The sequence below is a fragment of the Myotis daubentonii genome, chromosome 2, assembly GCF_963259705.1.
Source record: "Myotis daubentonii chromosome 2, mMyoDau2.1, whole genome shotgun sequence".
Lineage (NCBI taxonomy): Eukaryota > Metazoa > Chordata > Mammalia > Chiroptera > Vespertilionidae > Myotis > Myotis daubentonii.
In genome coordinates this window covers 197039407-197058772 of record NC_081841.1, presented here as the reverse complement: position 1 = coordinate 197058772, position 19366 = coordinate 197039407, and the positions used below count along the sequence as shown (strand labels likewise).

The 19366-nt window shown below is 40.6% G+C and overlaps 1 protein-coding gene across 1 annotated transcript in view; it reads right to left on the bottom strand.

The window, feature by feature from the left end:
- The window catches only part of ZMAT4 (zinc finger matrin-type 4), a 346538-nt gene that overhangs the window by 192053 nt on the left and 135119 nt on the right, over positions 1 to 19366 (bottom strand). The window lies entirely within an intron of this gene.

The window sequence follows — 19366 nt, the reverse complement described above, 5'->3', positions numbered from 1 at the left end:
ACTGCAATTGGAGAAAAAAATTAAAAGACAGGAGGAGAGCCTAAGGGAGCTTTGGGACAACATGAAACGAAACAACATACGAATAATAGGAGTACCAGAACAACAGAAGGATGAACAAGGATTCGAAAACCTACTCGAAGAAATAATATCAGAAAACTTTCCTGAGGTGGGGAAGAAAAAAGTCACACAAGCCCAGAGAGTCCCAAACAAGGTGAACCCGAAAAGACCCACATCAAGACACATCATAATCACCATGGCAAATGTTCAGGACAAAGAGAGAATCTTACAGGCTGCAAGAGAGAGACGGAAAGTTACATACAAGGGATCTCCCATTAGACTGTCAAATGACTTCTCAACAGAAACACATCAGGCCAGAAAAGAATGGACTGAAATTTACAAAGTGATGCAAAGCAAAGGACTGAATCCAAGAATACTCTATCCAGCAAGGCTATCATTCAAACTTGAAGGGGAAATAAGAAGCTTCACAGACAAAAAAAGGCTAAGGGAGTTTGTCACCACCAAGCCAGCAATGCAAGGAATGCTAAAGGGACTGGTATAAAAATAAGAAATAAAAAGCTCAGAAAGAAAACAGCCACACAAAAAAAGAAATGGCTACAAACAAGTACCTTTCAATAATAACTTTAAATGTAAACGGACTAAATGCTCCAACCAAAAGACATCGAGTGGCTGAATGGATAAAAAAACATGACCCATACATCTGCTGTCTACAAGAAACCCACCTCATTAGAAGGGACTCACACAGACTGAAAGTGAAAGGATGGAAAAATATCTTTCAGGCAAATGGAAAGGAAAAGAAAGCTGGGGTAGCAATACTTATATCGGACAAAATAGACCTCAAAGTGAAGGCCTTAACAAGAGATAAGGAAGGCCACTTCATAATACTAAAGGGATCAATACAACAAGAAGATATAACCCTGGTAAACATATATGCACCCAATGTAGGAGCACCCAAATTCATAAAAAAACTCCTGGAAAATATCAAAGGAGAGATCGACAACAATACAATCATAGTAGGGGACTTTAATACACCATTGACAGCACTGGATAAGTCCTATAGACAAACAACCAGCAAAGATACAGCAATCCTAAATGACTCACTAGATCAGATGGACTTAATAGACATCTTCAGAACACTTCACCCCAAAGCCAGAGAATATACGTTCTTCTCAGGTGCTCATGGGACATCTTCAAAAATAGACCACATATTGGGTCACAAGCAAAGTATCCCCAAATTCAAGAAGATTGAAATCATAAAAAGCGTCTTCGCAGACCACGATGGCATAATATTAGAAATAAACTACAATAAAAACAACCCAAAATACTCAAACACCTGGAAGCTGAATAGCATGCTATTAAATATTGATTGGGTTACCAATGAGATCAAAGAAGAAATTAAAAACATCCTGGAAACTAATGACAATGAAAACACAACAATCCAAAACCTATGGGACACATTGAAAGCAGTCCTGAGAGGGAAGTTTATAGCTCTACAGGCCTATCTCAAAAAACAAGAAAAAATGGTAGTAAATCATCTAACTCTACAACTCAAAGAATTAGAAAGAGAGCAACAAGAAAACCCCAGAGTGAGCAGAAGGAAGGAGATAATAAAGATTAGAGCAGAAATAAATGACATAGAGTCCAAAAAAACAATACAGAAAATCAATGAAACCAAGAGCTGGTTCTTTGAAAGGATAAACAAGATTGATAAACCTCTAGCCAGACTCACCAAGAAGCAGAGAGAGAGGACCCAAATAAATAAAATCAGAAACGATAGAGGCGAAATAACAACAGACCCCACAGAAATACAAATGATTGTTAAAAAATACTATGGACAGCTTTACTCCAACAAACTAGACAACCTGGAGGAAATGGACAAATTCCTAGAAAAATACAACATTCCAAAACTCAATCAGGAAGAATCTAAAAATCTCAACAGGCCAATAACTATGGAAGAAATTGAAGCAGTCATCAAAAAGCTTCCATCAAACAAAAGCCCAGGACCAGACGGCTTCACAGGGGAGTTTTACCAAACATTCAAGGAAGAACTAAAACCTATCCTCCTCAGACTACTACAAAAAATTCAAGAGGAAGGAACACTTCCAAGCTCATTCTATGAAGCCAGCATCACCCTAATACCAAAACCAGGTAAAGACAACACAATGAAAGAGAATTACAGGCCAATATCCCTCATGAACATAGATGCCAAAATCCTCAACAAAATCTTAGCAAATTGGATCCAGCAGTACATCAGAAAGATCATACACCATGACCAAGTAGGATTTATGCCAGGGATGCAAGGATGGTACAATATCCGCAAATCAATAAATGTGATACATCACATAAACAAATTGAAAGAAAAAAACCACATGGTCATATCAATTGATGCAGAAAAAGCATTTGACAAAATTCAACACCCATTTTGATAAAAACTCTCAGCAAGGTGGGAGTAGAAGGATCATACCTCAACATAATAAAAGCCATATATGACAGGCCCACAGCCAACATCATACTCAACGGACAAAAACTAACACCATTTCCCCTAAGAACAGGAACAAGACAGGGATGCCCCCTCTCACCACTCCTGTTCAACATAGTACTGGAAGTGTTAGCCATTGCAATTCGGCAAGAAGAAGAAATAAAAGGCATCCAAATTGGATAAGAGGAAGTAAAACTGTCCTTATTTGCAGACATGATATTATACATACAAAACCCTAGAGATTCCATCAAAAAGCTACTAGACTTAATACATGAATTTGGCAATGTAGCAGGATACAAAATTAACCCCAAGAAATCTGAGGCATTTCTATACACCAATAGTGAACTTTCAGAAAGAGAGATTATAAAAACAATCCCGTTTACCATTGCACCGAAAAAACTAAGCTACCTAGGAATAAACTTAACTAAAGAGGTAAAAGACCTCTACTCAGAAAACTACAGGACGTTGAAAAAAGACATAGAGGAAGACATAAACAGATGGAAGAACATACCGTGTTCATGGATTGGTAGAATCAACATCATTAAAATGTCCATACTACCCAAAGCAATCTATAAATTCAACGCACTTCCCATTAAAATACCAACAACATACTTCAGAGATCTAGAACGAACTTTCCAAAAATTCATCTGGAATAAAAAAAGACCCCGAATAGCTGCAGCAATCCTGAAAAAGAACAAAGTAGGTGGGATCTCAATACCAGATATCAAGTTGTATTACAAAGCCACTGTTCTCAAAACTGCCTGGTACTGGCACAAGAATAGGCATATAGATCAATGGAATAGAATAGAGAGCCCAGAAACTGGCCCGAACCAATATGCTCAATTAATATTTGACAAAGGAGGCAAGAACATACAATGGAGCCAAGATAGTCTCTTCAATAAATGGTGTTGGGAAAATTGGACAGATATATGCAAGAAAATGAAACTAGACCACCAACTTACACCATACACAAAAATAAACTCAAAATGGATACAGGACTTAAATGTACGACAGGATACCATAAAAATTCTAGAAGAATCCAAAGGCAAGAAAATCTCAGACATATGCCGAAGCAATTTCTTCACTGATACAGCTCCTAGGGCACTTGAAACTAAAGAAAAAATGAACAAATGGGACTACATCAAAATAAAAAGCTTCTGCACAGCAAAAGAAACCATCAACAAAACAACGAGAAAACCCACTGTGTGGGAAAACATATTTGCCAATGACATATCTGATAAGGGCCTAATCTCCAAAATTCATAGGGAACTCATACAACTTAACAAAAGGAAGATAAACAATCCAATCAAAAAATGGGCAAAGGACCTAAATAGACACCTTTCAAAAGAGGACATTCAGAAAGCCAAGAGACATATGAAAACATGCTCAAAGTCACTAATCATCCGAGAGATGCAAATCAAAACAGCAATGAGGTACCATCTCACACCGGTCAGACTGGCTATCATCAACAAATCAACAAACGACAAGTGCTGGAGAGGATGTGGAGAAAAAGGAACACTTGTGCACTGCTGGTGGGAATGCAGACTGGTGCAGCCACTATGGAAGACAGTATGGAGTTTCCTTAAAAAACTGAAAATGGAACTCCCATTTGACCCTGTGATCCCACTTCTAGGAATATATCCCAAGAAACCAGAAACACCAATCAGAAAGGATATATGCACCCCTATGTTCATAGCAGCACAATTCACCATAGCTAAGATCTGGAAACAGCCTAAGTGCCCATCAGTAGATGAATGGATTAGAAAACTGTGGTACATCTACACGATGGAATACTATGCTGCTGTAAAAAGGAAGGAACTCTTACCATTTGCAACGTCATGGATGGAACTGGAGAGCATTATGCTAAGTGAAATAAGCCAGTCAATAAAGGAAAAATACCACATGATCTCACTCATTCATGGACAATAGAGACCATTATAAACTTTTGAACAATAATAGATACAGAGGCAGAGCTGCCTCAAACAGATTGTCAAACTGTAGCGGGAAGGCCGGGGAGGGTTGGGGGGCAGGAGGTAGGGGGGTAAGAGATCAACTAAAGGACTTGTATGCATGCATATAAGCATAACCAATGGACATAAGACACTGGGTGATAGGGGAGGCTAGGGGACTGTCTAGGGCGGGGGGATAAAATGGATACATATGTAATACCCTTTGTAATACTTTAAGCAATAAAAAAAAAAAAAAAAGAGTCTCTAAGTGCAAGGCACACCTGTATCCATGGCTCTGCTTGGGATATTTTTGCTACTATTCCACTGGCCAAAGCAAATTGGTCAAGCCTTGAGTCAGGTTGGGAGGATAATACCAAAGGGCTGGATATACGGAGGTGGAAGCGACCCAGGGCCTTTACTGCAATCAGTTCTCCATCACTGAAAATGTTCATTTGAAATTCTCTCAAATCTGTTCACTCCTCCTAATCTGCACTTCCTTGGCCCTAGTCCCTACTCCCGTACCTCTACCATAGGATCCTAACAGGCCCACTCAGATCTCCTCTGGGATCTATCTCCTTCAATCTTTCCCCTACATTGCAACAGTGATTTGTAAATGCCAAATCTGATCATCTCCATCTCCTGGCTTACATTCTTCAGTGGATTTTCATTGCACTTTAAAGACAAAAACTTCTTTCAGTAGCTTTTAAATAGAGCCCTCGATCATACCTACCAGGTTACATCTGTTGTTCCAGTTTCATTGCTAACAGTGCTCTTTCACTCTCAGAAGTGTCCCAGTTTGGATGATAAATTACATCTTCACCCTTCCCCTAAAAACCTCAGTGGTCTGGCTCCTACTTAGTGCTCCTTCTAGCCTCTTCTACTACCACCTCTACTTTGTCCTGACCCAGCCATGCTCACCTGCCTTCTATCCCTCCCCAAACATTCATCAATACTGTTCCCTCTTACTTCTTTCCCCAGTTGATGCCTAAACACCTTTAAATCACTAGATGCCACCACTTAGGGATCACTGCTCAGGAAAACCTTCCTTCAATTCCCAGATAGGTCACCTCTCCTGAATGGCCTCACTTAGCACCATGCCCACTCATCCATAGCACTTTTCAGAGGTGCCATTTTCAATTGAGGGCAGAGACCTTGTCTTCATTGGGCTTTGCTCACGGCTTGCTCTACATCGGGAATAGGCACAAAACACTGATTCATGTATTGCATAGGTGAATAATTACTGCATTGAACATAAAGAAATATTTGAAATTAAAAACAATCCACTGATCTAGTTTAGTGATGGATCATACTGTTGGTTTCCAGAGAATATTTAAGTCACATGCTACTAAAATTGGAAAGCAACAGTTAGTCCGGGGAGGAAACAATTTGGAAATGTGATTTGTCCAAGGTCACTCAGCTTTTCTGAAAGTCCAAGTGAAGTGCATACACGGACTATAGCTTTTCTGTTTTATTTCTAGATGACAAGACTTGCATTTCGGGTGACAAGACTTGGACTGAGTAGCCTTAAAATCCCTTCTGGGCTCAGATAGTCTTTGGATACTATTTAACTTCACCTTTGCCTTGGTAGGATTCTATGTTTCCCCTTCTCCCTCCCTTCCTTCTCTTTACTTGTTTTTTGCCTCATTAGCTAGGAAAGCAGAGAACTACTGCCTAGGATGCTATGTCACAATTCACACACAAAAACACAAAAATGCAGTCTGTATGAAGAGAGGAATGTGTAGGAAAGACACACTAAAGACTCTTACTGGTGTTCAGGAAATTACAGGTCATAGTTCTATCTGACATTTTCCATCCCCCATTACAACAATGGATATAATGGATAATGAGAGATCAAACAAACTAATTTGTCAGTTCTAGGATGTGACACCATGACCATTCTTTTCCGGGGTTGCTAATGCCAACTAGTGACCTTCTAAGATTATGAACAACTGAAATGTGAAGAGGAAATTTAATAAGAAAAGGTCAGCCATCACTCAATACAGCAATGAAACAAGATTTTTTTCCTTTTACAATAAAATAACAAAAATTAAAAAACAACACTGTGTCTTATGATACATATTCAGTGCATTTAGTCCAAACTATAATGACTATTTAAATTATATGGAGGATATTTGCTGAGCTCTTGAGTACCTGAATGATAGACATTCCTTTAAAGGTCATCTATAAAACCAAGTTAATAACTTTGAAGAAAAATGCCTTTTTCCATCAGGAATTCACAATAAAAATAATTTCGTTTTCTGCACAATTTTTCTTTAAAATGTGGTTGGCAATAAGACAAAGCTAATAGATGAATTATACATAATTACAAGATGATTTGGCTATACAGTGTCACAGATCAATAGGAACGTTCCTGTTGCAATCAAATAATAGTCTGTACTATGTTCACTCACATATGCTTCCACAGAGGGTTTCAATGAGGCTTTAAGAATGACACGCTTAAACAGCCACATTTTTAGTATCTATTGAGGTCACTGTGCCATGACTGAATAATACCACCCATGAGCAAGAGGGTACAACCACGGCACTACGCACGTGGCTGAAGTTATGCATGCTTGTTCCCAAGGTCTAACTCTCTTCTGGCTAGACTTAAATATTGGGACTGGATAAGGGCCAAGTAATGACAAGACATACATGTTCCTCCAAGCAAAGCTCTGATGTGCAAATGCCGACACCATATTTTTCACTCTGTATTAGTTTAGGTTCCTTAAAACAAGAATGTTATTGAACACTGTAGTATTTTTCTCTCAATTGTTCCAGTTCTTTGTCAATTGCTTCGGGCTTCTGCAGAAAATGTATTTGTCAGCAGCATTTAGTCCTGGAATATAGAGCATTGAATTTCCCACCATCTCATTCTAATCAGACTGGCAAGTGTTTTCCCCCTATCAAATAAAGACTCACCATCATCGGTCCATTAGAAAAGAGAAAGAAGTAACAACAGTTGCTGAGCATCCATCCCTCACCAAGCCCTGTGCTCCCTACTTGACGTTTACATTATCACATTTGTTCTTCACAGCGGTCCTGGCACATACTAGTGGTTGCCACCATTTTTCAGATGAGGAAACTCAGTCTTAGAAAAGTCAACGAACTTGACCAAAGTCACCAGCTAGTAGGAGTTGGAGGCCAAATTCAATTGCAGGGAAGTTCCCAAAATTTATGCCTTTTCCTTACATTACACTGAATTGAGTGTAATGTAAGGCACCTGACCCCTCCAATTTTCAATCCGTGTGTAATGCCATCCATTCTCAGTGGAAAAGAAAAGGACATGATTAGGACGACCCAAGAACATTACCCAGCCCACCATAGGCTCTGAGTGAAAGAATTCCTTGAGTCATTCCCATAAGCTTTACAGGGACTTAGCATTACGATGTCACCAACATGTTGAAATGGCTGAGCCAGGAGTAAAAGTGTGTTCTTAAGATAAAGAAACGCAGTTCATCAAAGGCTGCCACAGGGAGGCGGCAGGATGAAAAGGGCACTAGAATTAGATGACCTGTTTTGATTCTGTGTATGAATCTACTGCTCTCTGAACCCTCTTTATCTCACCTGAAAATGGGCACGTGATAAAATTTTCTGAGAATTAGTTAAGAGCACATATGCAGAGCTCCCAGTGCCATCTGTGATACAGGGCAGGTGCATAAGATAGGTTTGCCAGATCCAAGTTCAAAGAGACATTTTACTTCAAATTAGTACAACTCAGGGCATCATCTCTTTTTTCAAATGTATCTTTGCAAGGCTTTCTGGTGTTTATCAGGAGACATCCATCACTGTCTCAGCATTACCTGCACCAAATCCAGGTCACATGCAGTTATAAATGTATCTTGGACTCTAATGTCACAACCCTTGGCTGGTTCTAAGGCAAGAAGAAAAAATTAGATATTCCTACAAGAATACATCAACCTAAACAAAGCCAAACAGTCACGAGGCAGAATGTACTGAAGGAAACAAACTTCTTTGTTCTACAAGAATAACATTGTGAGCATGAGGAAGGCCCAGAGGTTACTAAAAAGAAACAGAATGGGCATATGGGGTCACTTCATGGGAAGACAGCAGGCATGATTTATGGCATAGCTGTATGAGAGTAAAGACTCCGTGTGCTATGTAGGACAAAGGAAGGAAAGAAGGCAAGCTTCTCTCACACCCCTCCCTGCAGTCAGGGAAGAGATGAAGATAAATGGACCCAGAACATAAGGAAAGATATTTGATTAAAAAGGAGTAATAATTTTTTTTTCAGGAATGAGTTCGGACTTAAGAGAAAAACAAACATGTTTTGTGAAATTCTGGCACATTAACCAATAAATCTATCAGGGGGGACAAAGGGTATTTTTTTTTTTAGGCAGGAAAGATGTACTTGAGATACAGACACCTCAAAAGAAAAAACATTGCAGAAAGGAAAGTGAAAGCTAAAGCCCAGCTGCCACAGGCTAGTGAGTCATCAAATGGTGCAAAGAGGCTCCTGTGCACCCCTGCCAGCCCCCTCCCTCCCAAAAAAGAAAACCCAACATGTAAACTAATGTTTCAGAGCTGAAGTTAGTCATTATCACAAAACAAATGGCTCTCTTGAAGTCTATAGTCAACAGAAATCTTTTATTTAAACTCCCCTACACAAAATATATATTCTGATTCATCGTAAGGGCTCATTAAGTGTGCAAAGTGAAAGACATATGCTAAGGAAATTGACCTATAGCTTCTATGTCTTTTTTTTTTTTTTTTTTTTTTTAGAAGAAATTTTTTTTTTTATTATTATTGCTTAAAGTATTACAAAGGGTATTACACATGTATCCATTTTATCCCCCCGCCCTAGACAGTCCCCTAGCCTCCCCCATCACCCAGTGTCTTATGTCCATTGGTTATGCTTATATGCATGCATACAAGTCCTTTAGTTGATCTCTTACCCCCCTACCTCCTGCCCCCCAACCCTCCCCGGCCTTCCCGCTGCAGCTCGACAATCTGTTTGAGGCAGCTCTGCCTCTGTATCTATTATTGTTCAAAAGTTTATAATGGTCTCTATTGTCCACGAATGAGTGAGATCATGTGGTATTTTTCCTTTATTGACTGGCTTATTTCACTTAGCATAATGCTCTCCAGTTCCATCCATGACGTTGCAAATGGTAAGAGTTCCTTCCTTTTTACAGCAGCATAGTATTCCATCGTGTAGATGTACCACAGTTTTCTAATCCATTCATCTACTGATGGGCACTTAGGCTGTTTCCAGATCTTAGCTATGGCGAATTGTGCTGCTATGAACATAGGGGTGCATATATCCTTTCTGATTGGTGTTTCTGGTTTCTTGGGATATATTCCTAGAAGTGGGATCACAGGGTCAAATGGGAGTTCCATTTTCAGTTTTTTAAGGAAACTCCATACTGTCTTCCATAGTGGCTGCACCAGTCTGCATTCCCACCAGCAGTGCACAAGTGTTCCTTTTTCTCCACATCCTCTCCAGCACTTGTCGTTTGTTGATTTGTTGATGATAGCCAGTCTGACAGGTGTGAGATGGTACCTCATTGCTGTTTTGATTTGCATCTCTCGGATGATTAGTGACTTTGAGCATGTTTTCATATGTCTCTTGGCTTTCTGGATGTCCTCTTTTGAAAGGTGTCTATTTAGGTCCTTTGCCCATTTTTTGATTGGATTGTTTATCTTTCTTTTGTTAAGTTGTATGAGTTCCCTATAAATTTTGGAGATTAGGCCCTTATCAGATATGTCATTGGCAAATATGTTTTCCCACACAGTGGGTTTTCTCGTTGTTTTGTTGATGGTTTCTTTTGCTGTGCAGATAGCTTCTATGTCTTAAATCATCTGATAGATATGCTCAGTCTCCCCCTGAGTCAGCACCGAAATGTCCTTTAGAAGAGAACTTCCTCAGTGTCTTGTGAAAGAGGGCTGGGGTCTGGGAAGGACATCTACCTCTGTTAGCGCCACATCAACACCTGTACTAACAGCCTTGATTTGTGGTAAAAGAGGGTCAAGCCTCAAGGACAGACAGGAGAAAGGAGGCAGGGACTCCTGGCAGAGAGAGCAAATAAGCGAGCAGGATTTTGCAGGGGGAAGATGGAGTTAGAATGTGTAGTCCTTGATCAGAAGTAATTGCTGGAGAGGCCAGCTCATGCTATGAGAATATACTCTCCAAAAACCCACCTTTCCCTTCCAAAGGGTTTTCCTATTAGAGGAGGACCCAAAAAAGGCCAAGAATCTGGTGAAGATTCTATGGAAACTATTCATAACCCTCATATTTTCTTGAACAAATCCAACTTCACAAGATATTCTTTTAACAAAAGCATTTTGATAGGTATGTATCTCAAGTATGATTTCATGGAAATACTCTACAAGACTTTCTACACAAATGATCATTTTTATTAAAATTATTTTTGAAATCATAATTTTTTTTGAAGAAAAAATAACAGGACAATATCTTATTATGGAAATATGAACAATCATTTACAGAATCCCTGTGTGTGAAGTGTTAAGGACACAAAAATAAATAAGGTAAAGACGTGTCCTCAGAAAATCTAAAATTGTGTTCCTTTTGTCCTACCATCTCTGTCTTTTAAACTAAGGAACAAGATGAACCCTTTGAGAGTCCCTGGACCAAGGTCACAGGACCACATCTGAGCTGTTTAAACCTTTCAATAACCCCAGCTCTCCTAGTGGAAGCATGTATCTGACCACTGCCAGCATCTGCATCTCTCTCTGGAAACCTTCCAGATAACTTCCTGCTGGCTTAGCCCAGGGAGTCAGGGTGCTAGTACTATTTTCACCACAGTCCCCCCACTAAGTGACTGCCTTGAGCTCCCTAACTCACTGCTCTGGCTTTGGACGTCAGCGCACCTGTAGGTATCTCTAGCCTGTGCCTGTGCGGGATCCACTTCCTGGGATGGCCCCAGGCATGGCCTCACCCTCTTTCAGAAAAGTAGAAAGACTTGACCGAGTAGAAGCTCTGAGAACAAAAATCCACCAGTCCATTTTCCCTAATTGCTCCCTACCTCTTGGCTGGTGCCACATTCATATTTACACAACTTCAGTCCTGCTCAGCCTGGGTCAACACTGAACAACCTGGAGAAAGGGTTTTCCTTGCTTCCTTGCCTGCTTCTCAGATCTTTCTGCTCTCTGGACCATGGCCTTAAAAATGAAGGTTGTCATGGCTTCAACCATCTAATTGTGCAAGTTCTAAACCTGGAAGTCATTCAAAAACCATCTTCCCTTTCACACCCATTATTCAGTTCATCTGTTTTTACCTGCTTAATTATCTCTCACATCTATTTTTTTCTCATTTTTCACTGCTGCCATGACCCTTTTCAGAGGTCATACTCTTTCAGTGAACTATTGAAAGGCTGATATTTGACACTTCACCTCTACTCTTTTTTTCATTAATCCACTCTCTGTATCTCACATTACTGCCTGTTTCTATCTCTGAACACTAGCCATGCTGGCTTTCTTTTTATTCCTTAAGTGATCTTCTTAACAGCAGAGGCTTTGCACATGCTGTTCCCTTTGCCTGGAATCCCCCTGTCTCCTCTTACCTCTTAACTAGTCAATCTTTACTGATCTTCAGACTCAGCTCAAGAATCAGGAAGGCTTCTCTGAGCCCAAAGACCATATGGTTCTCAATTCTATGCTTTTTCACTCCTTTCCTTTATTTGTATATTCATATGACCTTTAAAAAATCCTGTAAACACTTGTAAACAGAAACTATATCTGTTTCATTCACTATTAAATTCTAAGCAATCACCAAAGTACCAGATTCTGAGTAGGCAATCAATTAATATTTCTTAAAGAAAAAATAAATAAATTAATGAAGAATTTATAGTAATACAGAGCTCAGGTTCTAGAGACAAACTCTATTGTGTTTGAATCTTGGATATATCATTTACAAGGTGTGGGATTTTAGGTAAGATACCTGACCCATGCTTCAGTCTTCACATCTTTTTAAGTGGAAGAAATACAGATTCTTACCTGCATTAATAAAATTCAAATAAAATTCTACCAAGTGTTTAATATATGGCCTGATACATAAAGAGGACATAACAAGTGACCTGCTAACAAGAAAATATATCCAATGATATTGCAACAATAGAATAATGGAGTTACAGAGGACAGGATGGTGGTGACAAGGCTTTTAGTAATCAAAGGCCCATAATACCAACTCCACTGTTAAAAAATTACTTTCATAGCTGTCTATTTGAGTAATTCTTTTCTCTCCTCTAGAGCAGATTCTGTATAGAGGTAACAAGTATGATGTATATTTCAGTATGAATGAGTTTCATAACAGAGCCCCAAGCTCAAGACCTGGGCTCAGGCCTAGAAAGTCACATACAGCTGCAAAGCCAGAGGGCACAACAAATCAATGAGCTCTGTTTTCATCATTTAGATCAACACTCGTGTCTCTGTTTTTATTCCACTTCCGGGTACAGTGTAGAGAGGAAACATTTGCCTTTCCAAGAGATATTATTGATGTGTAGTGACAAGAAAGAATATTCTTAATCATTGCTATCCCAGAAAACTCAGGAGCTTGGGTTATCATAAGTTGAGCCTGATGTGTAGGTGGTGGAAGAAACAAAACATCCTCATTATTCCCACATTTTTGCAGGCTTTAAGCTAATTCTTACAACATAATCTGGTCATAAATTTCAAACTATCTGCATTGAAAGAAATAAAGCAGAAAGCAACAGTGCCAATTCCTGCTCAGGTGTTTGGAACGATGCTTCCTTTTGAGCAAAACCTTCTACCTGCTGGACACTCATAAAGTGAAACTCACAAGGAACAGAGGACAAGGCAGCTTTAAAGTCCAAATGCCCTGAAGGGTCATTCCTGTGAGCAGGGCAACCCAGGCCTAGAGGAGTGAGAAAGCCCTCTTCCTTCTCCAAAGTCACCCACTTCACACAGGTGTCAGCAGACGTTTTGGTGAGCAAATATTTTACTTGGAGAGTAAATTCAGGGGTGGGCAAAAATAGGTTTATAGTTGTAATACAAATATGTAATACAATAATCAATAAGTAATAATAATATAAGAACAAACTCTTTCTTGTACTCACAACTGTCTACCTACCTTTACCCACCCTGTATTTTAGGTTTTGAGAGACTTCGAGCCTCTGCTGCCACTACTTAGCTCTGCTGTTGCGGAGAAAGGACCACAGACTATACGTAAAGGACTGAGTGCGGCCGTGTTCCAATAGGGCTTTATTTAGACATTAACATTTTAATTTCATGAAATTGATGCATCACAATATATTATTCTTCTTTTGAATTTTTTCCCCTAAACATTTAAAAATGTAGAATCCATTCCTAGCTTACAAACCTTGCAAAATTCTGTGAAATAACACTTCACATACGTTTATAATTGCAGCTTCACACACAGGAAGCTTTGCCTGAGCCCTTCAATGCTCCGAGAGGCGGACAGGGCAGTGATGATAGGCCCTGATTAAAACCACAGCAATTAAGGTTCAGAAAGTCCAAGAGAAAGCGGTAAAAACAACTCTGCGTCCGAGCCAGGGCCAGCTCTAAGTGCACAGCTGGGAGCCGAAATGCACAGCATTTGTGGGTAAATGCACCTACAGTTGACGAAATTACTATTGACCAAGTAAATGTCAGTATTATGCACATTGTAGATCTGTCCTCTGTTCACCATCCCAACCTCAACTTTTGTCTTCACTACTCTGCTGGGTGAACACTGTCCCCTTACAATGTATGTCCACCTCCGACACGGAACCTTAATTGGAAATAAGGTCTTTGCCGGTTTATTTGTTACGATGAGGCCATACTGAATCGCAATGGGCCCTAACTCCAATGACCGGCACCCTTAGGTGAAGAGGGGAGAACACGCAGAAGGACCTGTGACGGCAGGCTGGCTGCAGCTGCAGGCCAAGGTTCACCCAGGATTGCCAGTGACCACCAGCAGCAAGGAGGAAAGCATGGACCTCTCCAATCAGAGTCTCTGGAGGGAGGCCCTGCCTACGCCTTTATTTCAGATTCATAGCCTCCAGAACTGTGTGAGAATAAAATTCTGTCGTGTTAAGCCACCCAGTTTGTAGTAATTTGTTACAGCAGCCCTGGGAAACTAACACAGCCACCCTCACTAGCCCTTTATACTCTAGAAATACCTTTGAATTTTATGTCCCTAAAGACATTACTCATGTCGACACCCCACTCAGAAGAGCCCTTTCTCACTGCTCTTCATTTGGCTCACCCACACCTGTCCTTCAAGAATCAGCTCAGTGTCCCTTTCTCTAGGAAACCTTGCCCTGTCCTATCCTACCCAGAGAGGCTGGAAACCTCTCCTTGTGCCCAGGTGGTGGCCTAAACCTGTCTACAGTAGCACTTGTCACACTATATTAAAAGACCCACACACACTCTAGATCAGCCGTTCTCAACCTGTGGGTCGCGACCCCTTTGGCGGTCGAACGACCCTTTCACAGGGGTCGCCTAAGACCATCCTGCCCATCAGATATTTACATTACGATTCATAACAGTAGCAACATTACAGTTATGAAGTAGCAACGAAACTAATTTTATGGTTGGGTCACAACATGAGGAACTGTATTTAAAGGGCCAGAAGGTTGAGAACCACTGCTCTAGATCCTGATTTCTGTTGAAGAAGGTTCTTAGTCTTTTCACCTTTGTACCCCCAGCACATGAAACAGGTAGAAAGTAAGGGGTTTGGAACGATGCTTCCTATTGAGCAAAACCTGCAACCTGCTGGACACTCATAAACTGTTCCTCGCAAGGAACAGAGGACAAGGCAGCTTTAGAAAGTAAGTGCTTTCTACCTGTTTCAAGACATGGCATGGTGGGTGAGTTTGCAGTCCCGGAGGAAATTTCTTTTTTTTTCTTTATATTTCCCCAGCCTTGTGTATGCCACTTACCAGTTATGTGACCAGAGTCCAGTTACCTAATCTCTATTTCAGGTTGCTTCTCTGAGGGCGGCCTTGCAGAAAAGTTGGGAGAATTAAATGTGTTAATGTATGCAAGCATTTAGAACGTAGGGAAGTGCCTGAAAAGTGACAGCTACTATTATTTCTCTGACCCAGAACAACAGTACTCTCAGCTCTGGACCCAGCAGCGATGGCTGCAATGCCTAAACGTAAGATACAGTTTCAAGATATGAGGAAAAAGCCTGGAAATAGGATTTGGGGAAGCAGGGAGAGTCCTGACCTCAGGCCTGACCAATTTGGACAAAGCATGGTGCTTCTCTGGGCTTTATTTTCACCTTTGTAATAAGAGTAGGGGAGGGGTTTGATTACACTGAGTCCTCCCAACCTGAAATCCGGGGTGTTTAGGTATCTGTGAAAATAATATTGCAGGTTCTCAAGCAATGCTGAACACTTCAGGCCTAAGGGAAATCAGGTAAATATGTAGCCCTGATAAGCCTGATCACACTAACCAAATGTCAAGTTCCTCCACTTACAAGGAATTATATTAACTCCAGATAAAAACACCATTTACTTAATACTGACTAGAGATTTGGATTGGCAGTTAGTTATCTTTACAGAACAAAAATAAATAAATAAATAAACTAAATCACCTTTATACTTAAAAGTGCTATTTCCCAAACAGATGGTTTTTTTCAAAGCACGTGACCCCTGGGTAAGAAGATAATAAAAAGGGCCATCGGTGAAAGACTGTGATTATCAATGCGCTAGAGGATTTCTGAAGCCTGTTCTTGGCTTGAATGCTCAGGGGATTACTGAAAGTCGCTCTAAAGCAATCAACTATAACAATTTATTTCACGTGTAATTTTACTCTGTGGCATCAAGGGGAAGATGTCTTGCTCTAAAATTTCAAGGGGGAAAAAATAGAAGACCCAAAGGATGATTGTGAAAAGTAAAAGCATATGAAGGAGGAATTTTAAAAGCTAGGAATGCCAGGACAGCAGACAAAAATAAGTTTAAGTTTTTAAACAACAATAGCAACAAACGGTCAAATGACCTGCAGTAGAAATGGTAACAGGACTTAGCTATAATAACAGACCTGGCCATTTATCTGCATGTAAACGTGCAGTTCCTATGTATTCCAGAGGCTCAGAAGGGGGAGGGGAAGGATGGCTGCCATTACTCACCAGCCCCACCCATCTCAGGAATCACTGAGGGCACAAGGTTCTTTAGAGGTCAGGGTCTGGAAAGTCAGCAGTAAGTTTTCTCTTTTTAGAAGCCTCTCACTTGGGTATTCAGGGCAGCCAGGAAACTGCTCTCAACCCTGTGACACTGGCACGCAAATCCCAGCTCCTGGAAGCAGGGCAGATGGGAGCATGGGCAGAAATGGAGAAGCAGGTGGAAGACAGCGTTACATCCTTCCAAGAACGCAGGGTGCTGGTGGGAAGAGGATCAATAATAATAACAAAGCACACAGAAAGCACTTTGAAAACAAAGCACTACATAAATGTCACCTCAGTTAGGCCTTATGACAAACTTGTACATTAGGTATTATTGTTATCCCATTTTACAGACCAACCAAATAAAGACCAACCCAATGAGCAAAGAAAGGTTATTTATTCAAAGCTCGCTATAGCAAAGAGTCAGCCACTGTCACGTATTTGGAGGCGATTCAAAGGCAAGCAGAAAAGCGGGAAAGCTTTATGATGGATGAAAGGGAGGCCCTGGTGTGGGGGAGCTACAGGTGGGTTAACTAGAAGAGGACAGCCTCTGTGATTGGTTAGGAAGCATAGGTGGCTTTTTCTGGTTGGTCCTAAGTTGGAAGTGAGGACAAAAATTAGGGAAGCTAAAAGGCAGTAATCAAGCCCTGTCCATTTGGGGACTATTGTTACCAAGGTCACTGTTTGGCTTCCCTGGGTGGTTACTAGGGACAGTGGTCAGAATTCCTATCAGTCGGATTTAGGCAGACTTTCTGGGATGGTTACTGCGCGTTAAAGGCTTGGTTTTCCGGACCAAGTTCTGTTTTTATATATGGCCTTGCCGTTGTCCATCTGTATACTCAGTCTCTTAATACTTAGGTATGAGTCTGTACAAAACAAAGTTTGCCCAAATAATTAGCAACAGTGACTCTCAGAGCCCTGGAGAGGGACAGGGTGTGACCTCTGCACTTCATCCAGTATGCCAAAATGCCTAGTGAAAATCATATATTCACCTATGAAATATACATAGCCTAATAAAAGCACCAACCATTTATTTCAAAAGTAAGATCATTAGATTGTTTTTTTCCTGTTTACTGATTTACTTTAACACTAATAAGTTATAAGAAAAATGATTTAATAAATCAAAGGTAGATCAAAGTTTGCAAAATACAGATACATCAAAGGAAAAAGCCCTCAAATCCTTTCAAGTACTTCTTGCTCTAAAACTCAAAGATCTTTCACTCCATAAACTGATCTCAAGGTTGCTGGCAGAACCAGAGCCTGAGTGGGTGAATCATGGGTCTGACCAGAGTGGCAACACCGTGTCTTGGAGGAGCACAGCTTGCGTCCAGCGCCCCCTTCCTGTCTGTCTGACCACGCCCTCCCCAGAAGCCCAGATAAAAGTGGAACATTCATGCTGAGAATTTGAATAGATTCAGCTCATTGTCAAGTGTCCCTGCACTCAATGTCTCTGACTCTTGGGATAAGACACTAAATGGCTATTGAGTAATGCAATACAGACCGCTTTGCTGGATAACTTCGAAGGGAAAAAAACTAATTCTGTCTCTCTTCTAATAGATACCTGATGGAAAGCATGACTCCAGTGTAGCTAAAGGACTCTGAGGTAACACAGAACTGGCTTAGGCCGACTCTCCTGTGCTTGCATACATCCTTTTGATAGAATGCCCCTGTCTTCCTTTCTCACTCCGACTGCCTCCATCAGTACAATCCATTCAAGCCCGAAGACCCCAACTCAAGTGCCAACTCTTGAGTAACACCTTCCCTGGTAGGATTGCCCTGGCATAATCACTTGTCCTTTGTTTCCATGGGACTTTGTGAAGAATGTTAAGAAACACCTACAGGGTGACATTATAGCTATTTTTTATACGATGTTAATCTCCCTCACTATATTATGAGTTTCTTTTATACAAGTCTGTGTCTTATTTACCTCTCCTTCCTCAGTGCCTGACATGTAACAATGCACCTCACTACCTATTCTTTCATTTCATATTCAAAAGACCAGTGAGAAAGTATGATTATTTAGCAGTATTGAGGAAACTGAGGCTCACAGAGATCAATTACCTGTCCAAGGCCATAAGGCTGAGCACTGGCGGAACTAGACTCAGTCCCATGTCGTAGCACTTGCAAAGTATTCATGGCATCCTTTCCCTCCAACAAGCTCTAAATGCTGCTTCACTGAGGCAGAAAAGAAAACTCTACAGTGTTCCAGATTACCAGTATCTGCGTATGAGCAGTTCACTTTGTGATGCTAACAGGCATGCTTGGAATTCAATAACAACACCAGTCTGGATGCTCACTATCTTTGGTCATATGTCACTCTCCCTCTCTCTTTTCTTCCTTGTGAAGAATATACAGGTGCAGCCTTTGTCAAGTTTCTTCAATGATTATGTAGTAATTTTTAAGAAAGAAGACAGGCATCTATGTGGCAGCAAAGGAAACAGGAGCACAAGCTGAGAAGGGTATAAGTTCTATACCTGCAGCCTCCTCCGGACTCAGAGGGTAAGGAATGTCTGTGTCTAATCCTCAGTGTTTCTCATAGCTATGACTATGTCTCTCATTGTTGGTAGGACTGCAAATTGGTGCAGCCACTATGGAAAACACTATGGAAATGCCTCAAAAACCTAAAAATAGAGCTACTATGCAACCCAGCAATTGCACTTCTGGGTATTTACCCAAAGAAAATGAGAACACTAGTTTGAAAAGATATATGCCTACCTATATTCATTGCAGCATTACTAGTAATAGCCAAAATATGAAAGCAACCTATGTGTCCATTGCTAGATGAATGGGTTGAATGGATAAATAAGATGTTTA